The sequence below is a fragment of the Sus scrofa genome, chromosome 10, assembly GCF_054392235.1.
Source record: "Sus scrofa isolate SSC_HxYL_T2T_F1_AM1 chromosome 10, Sscrofa_HxYL_maternal_Yorkshire_Landrace_v2.0, whole genome shotgun sequence".
Lineage (NCBI taxonomy): Eukaryota > Metazoa > Chordata > Mammalia > Artiodactyla > Suidae > Sus > Sus scrofa.
In genome coordinates this window covers 35,947,611-35,964,651 of record NC_139392.1, presented here as the reverse complement: position 1 = coordinate 35,964,651, position 17,041 = coordinate 35,947,611, and the positions used below count along the sequence as shown (strand labels likewise).

General features: G+C 42.8%; 1 protein-coding gene across 12 annotated transcripts in view; it reads right to left on the bottom strand.

The window, feature by feature from the left end:
* Window positions 1–16,623, bottom strand: part of LOC146398984 (uncharacterized) — an 87,863-nt gene extending 71,240 nt beyond the window's left edge. For 6 of the 12 annotated variants that reach the window (XM_084980927.1, XM_084980931.1, XM_084980942.1 and 3 more), the window contains exon 1: window positions 14,117–14,239. The gene's annotated coding sequence lies outside the window, so the exon portion shown is untranslated. Of the gene's footprint in view, window positions 1–14,116; window positions 14,240–15,308; window positions 15,433–16,499 lie in introns of those variants that run through there. The other 6 variants (XM_084980932.1, XM_084980943.1, XM_084980938.1 and 3 more) reach the window with 2 other exon arrangements.
* Between the last annotated feature and the right edge of the window lie 418 nt (window positions 16,624–17,041).

Here is a 17,041-nt window from a genome sequence, read left to right as displayed (position 1 = left end):
GAATGGCCATCATTAGTAAGTCTACAAATAGCAAAGGCTGGAGAGGGTGTGGAGAAAAGGGCACCTTCCTACACTGTTGGTGAGAATGTAAATTGGTACAACCACCATGGAGGTTCAATAATATGGAGATTCCTCAGAAAACTAAATACAGAACTACCATATGACCCAGCAGTCCTATTCCTGGCCATATATCGAGACAAAACTTTCATTCAAAAAGATAAATGCACTCCCATGTTCACTGCAGCACTATTCACGATAGCCATGACATGGAAACAACTTAAATGTCCATCTACAGATTAATGGATTAAGAAGATATGGTACATATATACAATGGAATACTACTCAGCCATAAAAATGAATGAAGTAATGCCATTTGTAGCAACACATATGGAACAAGAGATTCTCATACCAAGTGAAATTAAGAAAAAAGAGGAAGACAAATACCCTATTTCATTTAAACGCAGAATCTGAAATACAGCACAGGAGTTCCCACTGTGGCGCAATGGAATTGGTAGGATGCAGGTTCAATCCTTGGCCCAGCACAGTGGGTTAAAGGATCCAGCATTGGTGCAGCTGAGGCATAGGTCTCAGCTGCAGCTTAAATCTGATCTCTGGCCCAGCAGCTCCATGGGCAGCCCCTCCCCCCTCAAAAAAATGGCACAAAATGAACCTATCTACAAAAGAGTAACAGACTCCCAGACTTACAGATTTGTGGTTGCCAAGGGGAAATGGGACAGACTGGGAGTTTGAGGTTAGTAGAAGCAAACTATTACATTTAGAATGGATAAGCAATGAGGTCCTATTGTATAACACAGGAACTATATCAAGTCTCAGGGAACTATATCTTGGAAGATAATATAAGAAAAGTAATATGTATATATGTGTGTGTGTATGTATATATACATGTATATGACTGGGTCACTTTTCTGTACAGCAGAAGTTGGTACAACATTATAAATTAACTGTAATTTTTTTTTTAAAAAAAGCAAAAAAAATTTAGTCAAAAAATAATAAAACCACACAAAAAAATGCCGTAGAACATCTGTTCTGACTATTTAACAGATAAAGAAGATTTACCTCAAGTAAATAAATTAGTGGTAAAGTCAAGACCATCTAACGCCCCTGACTTAATCCCCAAAGAAAACTGTGCATAGAGCAAACCTAGCCTACGACAGCCAGAAAAGTTTTCCCTGTACTCTAAAGAACCTATTAACCCCTGAACATACAGAAATTTGCCTCCTTCCTTGAAAACATAAAACACATTATATCTTTGAAACGACTTAAACTTCAAAACACATAAGGTAAGTAGGAAAAAAATAGAAGAATATCTCATTTCAGATAGAGGAAGGACAAAAGATTTATTGTAATCTTAGAACCTAGCAGATTATGTAAGAGATTTGTTATTATTTGCCCCTTAAAAAATGCTTTCTGTAGCTAAATCAGTAAAAATTTATAAGAATAAGGAAATGCACATATTGCTGTAAGAGTTAAAGACTTCTCTTTTCATAAAATGAATACAATTATGTTTATATGCATATCAAAGGAAAAGCACATATTAAAGATCAACAAGTTTCTAAAGAGAAAATAAAACCAGATGCAAAGTAGTATTTCTAGAATGTATCCTCTTTCTAGTGTATTTTACCATCAATGTACTTACTATAAATTGAACAATATGTTAAAGAGAGATTATTAAAAGCTATATCAGCCACATAACTGAAGTTAGGTATTAATACAATACCAGAGCTGCACATATACCTTGAAAATTTCAAACTTTTAGTCCCAGAAACTTACTTTTACTTTCTAAAAAGTAGCTAGAAAAGTGAACTACATTCATAGGATCCTGTACCGCACTGATTTTTAAAGGTCTAAACAGAAAAGTCATTGTACTAATTATTACTTTACCATTTTAATATAATTAAAATCCATGTCAAGCAACCTTGAAATTAGGACTTGATATATTTATTCACTATGCTATTTAACTTTCCCACAAATAATTATTATAAAATCATATGACTATGTGAATCAAAGACAGCAATAGAAATAAAGGCCTTCATAGTGACTGCAAAACTTAGCTGTTTTTTTAAAGTCACTTAGTAATAAAAAAACAAAACAAATCAAAATGAAAAAAAAAAAAACCACACATGATCTGGGAAACCTTAACACTCCGTTCTCAGAAACTGATAGAAATGACCAGAAGGGAAAAAATGGCAAGGATATGGAAGATTAGAACAATATTATCAACTACCTCAACCTAATTGATATTTATGGAATACTTTACCCAACAACACATATGTGTACCCATGGAAAATTAACCAAGATAAGCCATATACTGGGCCCTAAATAAAACAGTTTGAAAAGTCTGAGTATGTTCTCTGACCTCAGTGGAATTAAATGAGAAACCAGTAACAGTAAGATATCTACAAGAATCCCAAATATTTGACAAGTAAACAAAATACTTCTAACTAACCATGATCAAAGAAGAAATCACAAAAGATATTTGAAAATATATTAAACTGCAGAGGAATGAAAATATAAGATGGAAGTTGGTGGGCTTGAATAGCATCAGTGGCCCTTGAGAAAGGTGGGCCCTGTGCCCTGTTATGTGGGCTGAGCCTTTCAACCAAGGTTGAGGGTTTAGTCAAACTCTAGATATGTTTACCTAGCTTGCCTTTCTTAGGTAGTACTCTAGAAAGGCAGGACCCAACATAGGAAATGTTCGTATAAAGGGAAAAAACAAAAAAACAAACAAAAAAAACCTTAGTAGAAGTGGAAAGAACCACTGATCCCATAAGTGTCCTTGGGAAAGAGAACAAGAAGCAACTCAGAGGTCACCTTCAAAGACACATGACTGGCTTCCAGAGGTGACAACCAAGTTAGTGGGTGATACAAAGGATCAGGTGTACTCTCCAAACGTCAGCACTGGAAACTATGATGTTATCAGTGAGAAGAAATGCCATTTGCACCTGTATATCCTCAAATTCACAGTATCAGGACCCAATGTACTAGATATGAGAACAAAAAAATTTTGTCATCCCTCCCAAAACAAGGATGCAACCATGAAGGTGTAAAACAACTTAATTATTGATGGGTTTTATTTCATTTCTCTGAAAGGTAACTTTCCCACGCACCCAACTTCCATCTTTACTACTGAGAGTCAAAAATCTTCATGCTCTTGCCACAGATCAAGTCCGTCAACACAGTCGGAATGGAATATTTGGCATTTAAAGACAAAGTCTGCTGAAATGTGACTGGTAACAAGCCCTCCTATTTAACCATATTATATGGATTTATTTTTATTCATGTTAATATAAGCAGTTTATAGAATCAAGTAAATCCTTAAAGATGTGATGATAAAATTGAAATCTTAAAAATATGTTAATTCTTAGTTTACAATGCTCCCCCTTAAGTCATTAAGCTTATGTTTCTTTCTCCACTTCAACTTGTTTACTCAATTCTGTAGCTCTAAGCTCTAAATCTGTGTTCAGTTGTCTTTGCTGTTGTAGATCCTGCAAAGCTTGCTCCTTGCTTGCTTTAACTTCAAGTGAATCAGCTTCCAATTTCTATTGAAGAAATATAATAACAACTTTAATGTCAATTATCTACTATAACATTATACCACTTTTGTTTACATTCAAACTGGTGTTGACATAACACACAAAAATAGCCAAAAATATCTGTTATAATAAAAAATACACTCTGAAGCTTTCACTGAATAAAGCTGCCATTTATCATGGAATATTTAAGAAAACCTAGCAGCAGGCTTCCTATAGGAGAAGCAGTCACTGAGTTTTTAATTTTCAAAATTAACTCTAAGAGAAAAACTTAAAATAATTATATTTGTTACCTGCGTAAAATTTATGAACTAAAGTCCGAAAAAACTAAGTAACAGGTTCACACATGGGCCCACTTAAAATATGTACTCCTTTATAATCACAGTTAATAATACTGAGATAATTAGAACTATTCACAACTAAAATGCAGTTGTCATGTCATCCTTCTCATTAACACCTATTGACCCTAAACATAAAACCAATTAAACTTCTGATTTTGCTTCTTCAATCTCTTCATCTAGAGATCATTGTTCTTCACAGTGTGATTTTTGTGTCATTCATGTAGATATAACTGTGGGCACTTTTACAAATTCACAAAAGTCAGGAGTTCCCTAATGGCTCAGCAGATTAAGGATCCGGCATTGTCACTGCTGCAGCTCAGGTTGCTGCGGTGGTGCAAGTTTGATCCCTGGCTGAGGCCCTTCCACATTCCATAGGTGAAGCCAAAAAAAAGTCAAACTGTTAAGTACATAGTTCAAAAATCTATGAGCAAGACATTTTCTTGTATAGCAGTAAAAAATTTTGTGCCCTAAATATTTTATAAGCCAATCTAGGTACCTGTAGTTCTTACTCAAGGCTTATATTTGACACTCAATGTAACTATGTTAATTCTATGTAACAGATGGAATACGTCCTAAAACAATGATTAGAAAAAATATCTAATATCCAATGTTGTGATAGGTTACAATAAATATTATTGGTTCTAAATAACTATTTTTAAAAGATACTTAAATAGACTTCTCATGAGACGCCTTCATCTAAAAAATTAGTTTTTTGTTTTTTTCAACCATTATGTCGAGTAATTTGTCATGCCATGTTATTGACCATAAAGAAAATAAAAAAAGGAATGCAGAGAAGATCTGAAAATGTAATTTTCTTCTTCCACGTTATACTGATGTGGATGTGGATGTATACAAATTCAAAGCCCAGGATTCTACAGTTGTACAGAAGTGCTTTATCTGACAGTGGAGGTATAACTTATATATATAGTAACTTGAGAAATTTTTAACTTACAGCAGTTTTAATTTAAAGGACAAGGGACTCAGGTCAAATCCTTCTCTCATATGTGTAGCCACTTAATCTCTTTAGCTCCAAACTTTCATCTGGAGTTGTATTAAAGAAAGAAGTTTACCATAGTGTAAATTATAATAAATTTAAATGATATTAAATTAGAAACAAAACCCAAAGAGTATAAATGTAAAGTTTAAAATAGGAAGAAATATGCCATCCCTGAATATTATACTGGAATAAAGAGGGAAAGAGACAGGAATGATATAGCAAAACAAAAAATAAGTTCCTCATAATTACAGAGTAGATCCCTGGTTGGCTGTCTCTTTGAAATATTTACACATACCATGGAACCAGTATATATGTTAACTGCTATTTGCAAAAGCCCTCCTTTAACAAAGAAGTTAAAAGTAAAGATGGAATTCAAAAATCAAACAAGAAAAAGCACAGGTAATTTTTTTTGGTTCCCAGGCTAGGGGTCAAATCAGAGCTATAGCCTACACCTAGCAATGTCACAGCCTACAGCAACATCAAATCCAAGCCAAATCTGCAACCTACGCCACAGCTCATGGCAACGCCAGATCCTTAACCCACTGAGCAAGGCCAGGGATTGAACCTGAAACTTCATAGTTCCTAGTTGGACTCATTTCTGCTGTGCCACGATGGGAACTCCATTTATATATTTATTTATTTATTTATTTATTTATTTAATTTATTTTTGTCTCTTTGCTATTTCTTGGGCAGCTCCCGTGGCATATGGAGGTTCCCACGCTAGGGGTCTGATCGGAGCTGTAGCTGCTGGCCTACGTACGCCAGAGCCACAGCAGCTTGGAATCCGAGCTGCATCTGCGACCTACACCACAACTCATGGCAACGCCGGATCCTTAACCCACTGAGCAAGGGCAGGGACCGAACCCGCAACCTCTTGGTTCCTCGTCGGATTTGTTAACCCCTGCACCATGATGAGAAATCTTTCTTTTTTTTTAATTTTTAAAACTTTTACATCACAGCTTAACCTTTGTTTGAAAGTTTGAAATCTTAGATTCCATCTGAGTCATCAATTACATTGCTACAGGAACAGAAAATATGGCGAAATTCAGTTTCTTTTATACAAACCCTAATTTGACCTTCTAATTCTTCAGTTTTCTGTTCTAAAGAGAGATGTTTCTCTTTATATTCTTTAAGATGACTTTTCACCTGACTGCCATATTCTTGCTTATCCTGCAAATGTGTAGTGACCTGAGCCAGTTGAGTAGTGACTTTATTCAACTCCTTTTAGAAAAGTAAAATTAAAGATAACTTCAGTAAGGATTACTTTACTCTAGTTCCCAAATGATCGGTTAAAGTAAAATAGAAAATTCTAATTTTATTGAAGAAACTACTTTGAGTAAGACAATAGATAAGTCTATCAAAGGTTAAATTTACCCAGCAATATAAAGGACCTGAACTGAAGTTATACACAGCCTGAGATACTAAGTTTACATACCTAACAGCTCAATTAACTTTCTCAAGGAAGAGTTACTTTAGGAGCCAAAAGATACAGTAGAATATTAAATAAGCTAACAGTAAAATAACACTGTCACAAATAAATATTATCAATGTTCAAGGCAGCATTTTTTAATAATTTATTAATTATAATGATAACATAATGTTCATTTGGAATATCTAGTTGCACAGGGAAAACAAAACAAAAAAAATACTAGGAAATCCACTACCCATAGATAATCACTATTAATATTTTGATAAATTTCTTTCTAGTCTTCTCTGTATGCTAGCCTCTATTTTCTGATTTGTATGTTTAAAATAACAGGTCTTGCTTTACATAGTGTTTTATTGTAACCTTTGTTTTTCCATAACAATGCATCATGAACCTGACATTATTTTCTAAAATATCATTATACATCACTACATAAATTTCCGTTTTATTGATACAGACCATTTTTTAGCCAAAGTCTTATTTTACAGTCTTAGGTTGCTACAAAACTTTCTGCAGAGATGCAAAGTATGATTATTCCTTAGGGTAAAGGACTAAAGGTGAGCTAAAGAATAAGAAAAATCCGATACGGGAGGACAAGATGGCGGAGGAGTAGGGGGACACGCTCGCCCTCTCACACAAACACAACAAAAAAAGCACATCTACAGAAGAAATGACTCACACAGAACAGCAACCAATCGCTGGCAGAGGAACCTAAACTCCAATAACGGCAAGAAGTTCGTGAAATTATTGGGCAGAACGGGAGAAAAGAGGAGAGTGAGAGAAGGTGAATCCGAGTGGGATGGGCGCTCCCGAAAGGGAACTGCGGAGGAGAAAGGGATCCCGCACCCTGGAAAGTCACCTACACGGGGGAAAGATCAAACGAACCGGAGGAATCTCCAGATGCAGAGAAGAGTGTAGCAGTCAGTAAGTTGGAGTACGGAAAAACCCATCAAGAACCCAACGGACCATCTGAACTACGGGCAAAGTCACCAAAAATTGAGACGCCTGGTTGGGGGCTGGGCACCGAGACCTTGCCTCTGAAGGTTAGTCCCCGAGAGGAGGCCGGGGGACGCCTGGGTGGGGGCTGGGTACCAAGACCTTGGCTCCAGAGATTAGTCCCCGGGCTAGGGGGCAGGGCAGAGCGGAAACTGCTTGGGAGGTCTCTAAACCATTTGAAGGGGCAGAGACTGCCTGGGAGACTAGAAAACAAAGCTGTCGCAGAGGAAGGGAGCAATACTCTAAGGGCGGGGAAGTGGAAAGCCACCTCAGAGGGAACCTGGGAGAAGAGCCTGGTCTGCACCCGTGCTGGGGAGGGGAGAGAAGAAGGGGTGGGTCCCCATAGAATACCCCCCACACCACAGCAAGCTTACAGGTCCGCTAGCTAGCAGAAAGCTGCGCTTCCCAGTGCATCCCCCCCGCCCCCACCACCCCCTATGCTCTCGCTGGACCTGGGGCAACCTGCCATCCAGGAGGGCTGGTCTCAACAATTGCCTGAAGCCTACCACCACAGGGGCTGTCCCTGCACAGGCCTGCTTGCCCTTTGGAGGGGCTACACTTCTGCAGAGCAGCACCAAACACCACCAGCACCCTAGAAAAGGCCTGCAGCCCAGAAAAGCTAGAACAAGCCTAGCCAGACTGTGAATAGATCGGCCTAATTCTCTGACGGTTTTTCTGAGACGGGCTGCCCCGGGGAGGAGCCTCTTGGGTCTCCAAGGGCCTTGCTACCCGCCCAGGCCCCCAGGGGGTGCTGAGAGCTAGTGGACCCGCTGCATAGGACTGCCAGCTCCAGGCAGGACCCCCTGCCGCCCAGAAAAGCTGCAACAAGCCTGGCCGAGTTGGGAAAAGATCTCAGACGGTTTTTCTGAGTCGGGCTGCCCTGGGGAGGAGCCTCTTGGGTCTCCAAGGGCCCTGCTACCCGCCCAAGCCCCCAGGGGGTGCTGAGACCTAGTGGACCAGCTGCATAGGACTGCCAGCTCCAGGCAGCACCCCCTGCAGCACAGAAAAGCTGCAACAAGCCTGGCCGAGTTGGGAAAAGATCTCAGACGGTTTTTCTGAGTCGGGCTGCCCTGGGGAGGAGCCTCTTGGGTCTCCAAGGGCCCTGCTACCCGCCCAAGCTCCCAGGGGATGCCCCACTCCCGTGAAATAACTGCTCAGCACCACCAGCCCCCTGGAAGGGCCCCTGCGGCCCAGAAAAGCTGCAACAAGCTCAGCCAGACTGTGAAAAGATTCACCTACATCCTCAGGCTGTCCTTCTGAGTTGGGCTGCCCTAGGGAAGAGCCTCTCAGGTTCTCAGTGACCCAGATAGCTTCTCCAGCCCCCAGGGGGTGATGCACCCCTGAAGAGCAGCTGCCCAACACCGCCAACTCCCTGCAAGAACCCCACAGCCTAAAAACACCAGAGCAAGCTCTGCATGACCAAGTGAAATCTGCTACCATCGTGGGGTGGACCTCCCAGTCCTGTCTGCCCTCAGGAAGTCCTCCATTGCTTCAAAGAAACACTGTTAGCCCCATCAACACTCCAGAAAAGCCACACTGCCTTAAAAAAGATTGACCAACAACGCCAGCCCTCAGGAAATATTCCACGGTAGTGACAAGGCAAACACTACCCGATCACGGAGAGTACAACTCCAAAAGGAGAAAGAAAACAACAAGCAAGATGAAGAAGCTGAGAAACCACCCCCAGTCAAACCAACAGGAGAACTCACCTCAAACAGTCAACAATGAAACAGATCTCTGCAGTCTGACAGACCTGGAGTTCAAAAGAGAAATAGGGAAAATACTGAAGGAATTAAGAGAAGATATGAACAGTAATGCAGATACCCTCAGAAAGGAACTAGAAAATGTAAGGAGGAGCCAAGAGAAACTAGAACATTCATTTGCAGAGACGCAAACTGAACTAACGGCAGTAAAAACCAGAATGAATAATGCAGAAGAACAAATCAGTGATATGGAAGATAGAATAATGGAAATCACTCAATCCGGTCAACAGACAGAAAACCGAATCAAAAAACTGGAAAGCAATATAAGAGACCTATGGGATAATAGAAAGCTGGCCAATCTACGCATAATAGGAATTCCAGAAGGAGTAGAAAATGATAAGGGAATGGAAAATACATTTGAAGAAATTATCGATGGAAACTTCCCAAATCTAAAGGATACTGGGTTCAAGATACAAGAAGCACAGAGGGCCCCAAACAAACTGAACCCAAACAGACCCACACCAACACACATCATAATAAAAATGGCAAAAGTTAGTGATAAAGAGAGGATCCTAAAGGCAGCAAGAGAAAAACAGAATGTTACCTACAAGGGAACCCCCATAAGAATATCAGCTGATTTCTCTACAGAAACACTACAGGCCAGGAGGGAATGGCAAGAGATATTTAAAGTGCTACAAGGAAAACATATGCAACCTAGAATACTTTATCCAGCAAGAATATCATTTAAAATAGAAGGGGAAATAAAAATTTTTCCCAACAAACGAAAACTTAAAGAATACAGCAACACAAAACCCAGGTTAAAGGAAATTTTGAAAGAGCTTCTCTAAACCAAAAAGGAAGGAAAGGGAAGAAAAAAGAAAAGAAAAAAAAAAGAAGAAGAAGAAGAGGAAGAACTAGGACTGAGGAAATTGCAATCAGAGAGCAGTCACTCAAATAAGCCAGCATACAGATTTAATCATGAACATACTTCAAACAAAATAAAATTAAAAAGAAAAAAATAAAAGAGTCATCAAAACCACAAAATGTGGGCAAGGGATGTTAGGAGGTAAATTACCCTTTTTGTTTGTATGTATGTCTCTCTTCTTAATTTTTAATATAGTAATGAAGTGTTTGAACTTACAGGACCATCAGGCTAAAACACACAATTATGGGAAGGGGTTAGCATACTTAAAAAACAGGGCAACCACAAGCCAAAACCAAATATTGCATTTACAAAAAATGAAAAAAAAAATACACTCAAGCAGATAATAACAGGAGACCATCCAACAAAAAAAAAAAAAAAAAAAAAAAAGAAAGGAAGAATGGAGAACCATAGAATCAACTGGAACACGAGGTTCAAATGGCAATAAATAATCATCTATCAATTTATCACCTTAAATGTCAATGGACTGAATGCCCCAATCAAAAGACACAGAGTGGCTGAGTGGATAAAAAGGCAAAAACCTTCAATATGCTGCCTACAAGAAACTCACCTTAGGACAAAAGATACATATAGATTGAAAGTGAAAGGGTGGGGAAAAGTATTTCACGTCAATAGACATGACAGAAAAGTAGGAGTCGCAACGCTCATATCAGACAAAATAGACTTTAAAACAAAAGACATAAAGAAAGACAAAGAAGGACACTACTTAATGATTAAGGGATCCATCCAAGGAGAGGATGTTACTATCATCAACATATATGCCCCAAACATAGGAGCACCCAGATACATACAACAAATATTAACAGACATAAAGGGAGATATTGATGAGAATACAATCATAGTAGGAGACCTAAACACCCCCCTCACATCAATGGACAGATCCTCTAGACAGAAAACCAATAAAGCAACAGAGATCCTAAAGGAAACAATAGAAAAGTTAGACTTCATTGATATCTTCAGGACACTACATCCAAAAAAATCAGAATACACATTCTTTTCAAATGCTCATGGAACATTCTCAAGAATCGATCACATATTGGGACATAAAGCGAATCTCAATAAATTTAGGAGCATAGAAATTATCTCAAGTATCTTCTCTGACCACAATGCCATGAACTTAGAAATCAACCATGGGAAAAGCAAAGAGAAAAAACCTACTCCATGGACACTAAACAACATGCTACTTAAAAACCAATGGGTCAATGAAGAAATCAAGAAGGAAATTAAAAACTACCTTGAAACAAATGATAATGAAGACACAACCTCTCAAAATCTATGGGATGCTGCGAAAGCAGTGCTCAGAGGGAAATTTATAGCAATACAGGCCTTTCTCAAAAAAGAAGAAAGATCCCAAATGGACAACTTAACCCTCCACCTAAACGAATTAGAAAAAGAAGAACAAAAAAGTCCTAAAGTCAGCAGAAGGAAGGAAATTATAATGATCAATGAAGAAATCAATAAAATAGAGATTCAAAAAACAATAGAGAAAATTAATAAAACCAAGAGCTGGTTCTTTGAAACGGTGAACAAAATTGACAAACCCCTGGCCAGACTCACTAAAAAGAGGAGAGAAAGAACCCAAATAAACAAAATTATAAATGAAAAAGGAGAAATCACAACGGATACTGCAGAAATACAAAAAACCATAAGAGAATACTATGAACAACTATATGGCAACAAGTTTGACAATCTGGAAGAAATGGACAATTTTCTAGAATCTTACAGCCTGCCAAAACTGAATCAAGAAGAAACAGACCAACTGAACAGACCCATCACTAGAAATGAAATGGAAGAGGTCATAAAATCACTCCCTACAAATAAAAGTCCAGGACCAGATGGATTCACAGGCGAATTTTATCAAACATATAAAGAGGAATTGGTGCCCATCCTCCTTAAACGCTTTCAAAAGGTTGAAGAAGAACGAATACTGCCAAAGACATTCTATGATGCCACCATCACCCTCATTCCAAAACCAGACAGAGATACCACCAAAAAAGAAAACTGTCAGCCAATATCATTGATGAGTATAGATGCAAAAATTCTCAACCAAATCTTAGCCAACCGAATCCAACAACATATCAAAAAAATTATACACCATGACCAGGTAGGGTTCATCCCAGGTTCACAAGGATGGTTCAACATACGCAAATCAATCAGCATCATACACCACATTCACAAAAAAAAAGTCAAAAATCATATGATCATCTCAATAGATGCAGAAAAAGCATTTGACAAAGTTCAACATCCATTCATGATCAAGACCCTCGCCAAAGTGGGTATAGAGGGAACATTCCTGAATATAATCAAAGCCATTTATGATAAACCCACAGCAAACATAATACTCAATGGGGAAAAACTGAAAGCCTTCTCACTCAAATCTGGAACAAGACAGGGATGCCCACTCTCACCACTGCTCTTCAACATCGTTTTGGAAGTCTTAGCCACAGCAATTAGACAAACAAAAGAAATAAAAGGCATCCATATAGGAAGAGAAGTGTTAAAGCTGTCACTGTATGCAGATGACATGATTCTATACCTAGAAAACCCTAAGGACTCAACCCCAAAACTCCTTGAACTGATTAATAAATTCAGCAAAGTGGCAGGATATAAGATTAACATTCAGAAGTCAGTTGCATTTCTGTATACCAGCAATGAAATATTAGAAAAGGAATACAAAAGTATGATACCTTTTAAAATTGCACCTCACAAAATCAAATACCTCGGAATACACCTGACCAAGGAGGTAAAGGACCTATATGCCGAGAACTATAAAACCTTAATCAAAGAAATCAAAGAAGATGTAAAGAAATAGAAAGATATTCCATGCTCCTGGATTGGGAAAATCAATATTGTGAAAATGGCCATTCTACCAGAAGCAATCTACAGATTCATTGCAATCTCGATCAAATTACCCATGACATTTTTCACAGAACTAGAACAAACAATCCAAAATTTTATATGGAACCACAAAAGACCCAGAATCGCCAAAGCAATCCTGAGAAACAAAAACCAAGCAGGAGGCATAACTCTCCCAGACTTCAAGAAATACTACAAAGCCACAGTCATCAAAACAGTGTGGTACTGGTATCAAAACAGACAGACAGACAGACCAATGGAACAGAATAGAGAATCCGGAAATAAACCCTGACACCTATGGTCAATTAATCTTTGACAAGGGAGGCAAGAACATAAAATGGGAAAAGGAAAGTCTATTCAGCATGCATTGATGGGAAACCTAGACAGCTGCATTCAAAGCAATGAAACTAGAACACACCCTCATACCATGCACAAAAATAAAATCAAAATGGCTGAAAGACTTAAATATACGACAGGACACCATCAAACTCCTAGAAGAAAACATAGGCAAAACACTCTCTGACATCAACATCATGAATGTTTTCTCAGGTCAGTCTCCCAAAGCAATAGAAATTAGAGCAAAAATAAACCCATGGGACCTAATCAAACTGAAAAGATTTTGAACAGCAAAGGAAACCCAAAACAAAAAGACAACTTACAGAATGGGAGAAGATAGTTTCAAATGATGCAACTGACAAGGGCTTAATCTCTAGAATATATAAGCAACTTATACAACCCAACAGCAAAAAAACCAATCAATCAATGGAAAAATGGGAAAAAGACCTGAATACACATTTCTCCGAAGAAGATACACAGACGGCCAACAAACACATGAAAAAATGCTCAACATCGTTGATTATAAGAGAAATACAAATCAAAACAACCATGAGATATCACCTCACACCAGTCAGAATGACCATTAATAAAACCACAAAGAACAAGTGCTGGAAGGGCTGTGGAGAAAAGGGAACCCACCTGCACTGCTGGTGGGAATGTAAACTGGTACAGCCACTATGGAGAAGAGTCTGGAGATACCTTAGAAATCTATACATAGCTGGGGCTCCGCTGCCATCCTCACCTCCCGCCCCAACGCTCGCGGTGGCCCTCCACAGTCCCTGCGCTCTCCCTTCCCCTGCACGCACCCAACCCCCACGCCTGCGCCGCCCCCAAGCCGCTCCCCGCCACCCTCCTCCCGCCCAAAACACGCACCTTTCCCCCAAACACTTCCTGGGACCTTCCCTCCCCTTTTCCCAAGCATCCTAGGCACCCTCTTCCCTTCTCAAAAAGATAAACACAAACCTACCTTGGACCTGCCCGCTGCAGCCCTGCTCACGCCCTCAGCTCCTTCACCCATGCTCGCTCGCCGCGGTGTCCCTCAGCAGTCGCTCTGGGGGCTCCCTTCCCCGGCACGCACGCGAACCCCCACGCACGCCACGGCACGCACGCAACCCCCTCGCACGCCACGGCACGCACGCAACCCCCACGCACGCGCTCTGCACAACCGCGTCCCCGCCCCCCTCGCCCCTCTCTGCCCCCACCCACACCCCCCCCCTTCCTGGAAACTTTCCCCATCAGCTCAAAGGCATCCAACCTACCCACCCCTCTACCCCCTTCTCAAACAAACAATCAAACGAACAAACACACACAGCAAGCCAAAAACCAAAACAAAAAACACCTCACTTGAACCTGTCTGCTGGAACTCCACTGACAGCCTTACCTCAGTCCCCCCCTGCTCCCCTGGCCCTCAGCACTCCCTTCAGCTCTCCCTTCCCCTCTGTTCAGGCACTACCCACAAGCCCCTCCCAGCTGCCCTGGCCCATTCCCACACGAACCCCTCTGGGCTCCTTTCCTGACATCCTTCCGCTCCCATGTGCTAAGGGGTCCTCATCCTCCACCCTCTTCCCCCTTCACAACAACCAACCAAAAACCAAAAACCAACAACAAAAACCACCACCACCGCAGCAGCCACCAAAACCTACCTTGAACCTATCCCCTAGAATGCCCCTCACAACCTCCCCGCAGGGCCCCAGGCTCTCCGTGTCCCTCTCCATTCCCTCCGGCCTCCCTTCCCCTGCACCCACGCAACCCCCACGCACGCTCGGGGGGCAAGGGGTGCCTGCCCGCCTCCACGCTCCCCGCACTCGCACAGGCCCAACCCTTCCTAGGACCTCGCCTCCACTTTTCCAAGGGATCCCATCCACCCTCTTCCTGCCTCTCAAAACTAACCCTAACTTCAACCTCTCAGCTGGGGCTCCGCTGCCATCCTCACCCTCCCTCCCCCACGCTCGCGGTGGCCCTCCCCATTCCCTCTGAGCTCCCTTCCCCTCCACGCAGCTAACCCTCCTGCACTCAACCCCCATACCTGCCCTGCACTGAAGCCGGTCCCTCCCCAACCACGCACCTTTCCCCCAAACACTTCCTGGGACCTTCCCTCCCCTTTTCCCAAGCATCCTAGGCACCCTCTTCCCTTCTCAAAAAGATAAACACAAACCTACCTTGGACCTGCCCGCTGCAGCCCTGCTCACGCCCTCAGCTCCTTCACCCATGCTTGCTCGCCGCGGTGTCCCTCAGCAGTCGCTCCGGGGGCTCCCTTCCCAGGCACGCACGCAACCCCCACGCACGCCACGGCACGCACGCAACCCCCTCGCACGCCACGGCACGCACGCAACCCCCACGCAGGCGCTCTGCACAACCGCGTCCCCGCCCCCCTCGCCCCTCTCTGCCCCCACCCACACCCCCCCCCTTCCTGGAAACTTTCCCCATCAGCTCAAAGGCATCCAACCTACCCACCCCTCTACCCCCTTCTCAAACAAACAATCAAACGAACAAACACACACAGCAAGCCAAAAACCAAAACAAAAAACACCTCACTTGAACCTGTCTGCTGGAACTCCACTGACAGCCTTACCTCAGTCCCCCCCTGCTCCCCTGGCCCTCAGCACTCCCTTCAGCTCTCCCTTCCCCTCTGTTCAGGCACTACCCACAAGCCCCTCCCAGCTGCCCTGGCCCATTCCCACAAGAACCCCTCTGGGCTCCTTTCCTGACATCCTTCCGCTCCCATGTGCTAAGGGGTCCTCATCCTCCACCCTCTTCCCCCTTCACAACAACCAACCAAAAACCAAAAACCAACAACAAAAACCACCACCACCGCAGCAGCCACCAAAACCTACCTTGAACCTATCCCCTAGAATGCCCCTCACAACCTCCCCGCAGGGCCCCAGGCTCTCCGTGTCCCTCTCCATTCCCTCCGGCCTCCCTTCCCCTGCACCCACGCAACCCCCACGCACGCTCGGGGGGCAAGGGGTGCCTGCCCGCCTCCACGCTCCCCGCACTCGCACAGGCCCAACCCTTCCTAGGACCTCGCCTCCACTTTTCCAAGGGATCCCATCCACCCTCTTCCTGCCTCTCAAAACTAACCCTAACTTCAACCTCTCAGCTGGGGCTCCGCTGCCATCCTCACCCTCCCTCCCCCACGCTCGCGGTGGCCCTCCCCATTCCCTCTGAGCTCCCTTCCCCTCCACGCAGCTAACCCTCCTGCACTCAACCCCCATACCTGCCCTGCACTGAAGCCGGTCCCTCCCCAACCACGCACCTTTCCCCCAAACACTTCCTGGGACCTTCCCTCCCCTTTTCCCAAGCATCCTAGGCACCCTCTTCCCTTCTCAAAAAGATAAACACAAACCTACCTTGGACCTGCCCGCTGCAGCCCTGCTCACGCCCTCAGCTCCTTCACCCATGCTCGCTCGCCGCGGTGTCCCTCAGCAGTCGCTCCGGGGGCTCCCTTCCCAGGCACGCACGCAACCCCCACGCACGCCACGGCACGCACGCAACCCCCTCGGACGCCACGGCACGCACGCAACCCCCACGCTGGCGCTCTGCACAACCGCTCTGGCTCTGGAGAGGGATGTGACCTCACCTAGGCAGGCTGCCCATGGGCCAACCCCACCAAACAGCATGGCCTTGGCTGCTCTCTGCACATGGAAAATGCCCCCTTGTCTTCCTCACCTTTATTCAAACCCGACACATATTTCAAGGCTAGTTCACTATTATCTTTTCTCTAACCCTCTCCTGATTCTTCAACAGCATTCCTCTTAGAACTTCCATGGTGACTTTAGACTGTTTGTGTAACTGAAAATATACCCACCCCCCACCCCCAAAGGGTTAGGGTTAGGAGTCCAAGCTCCACCTCTGGAACTCACCATGGATAAACTGTACTTAGGATGCTCTG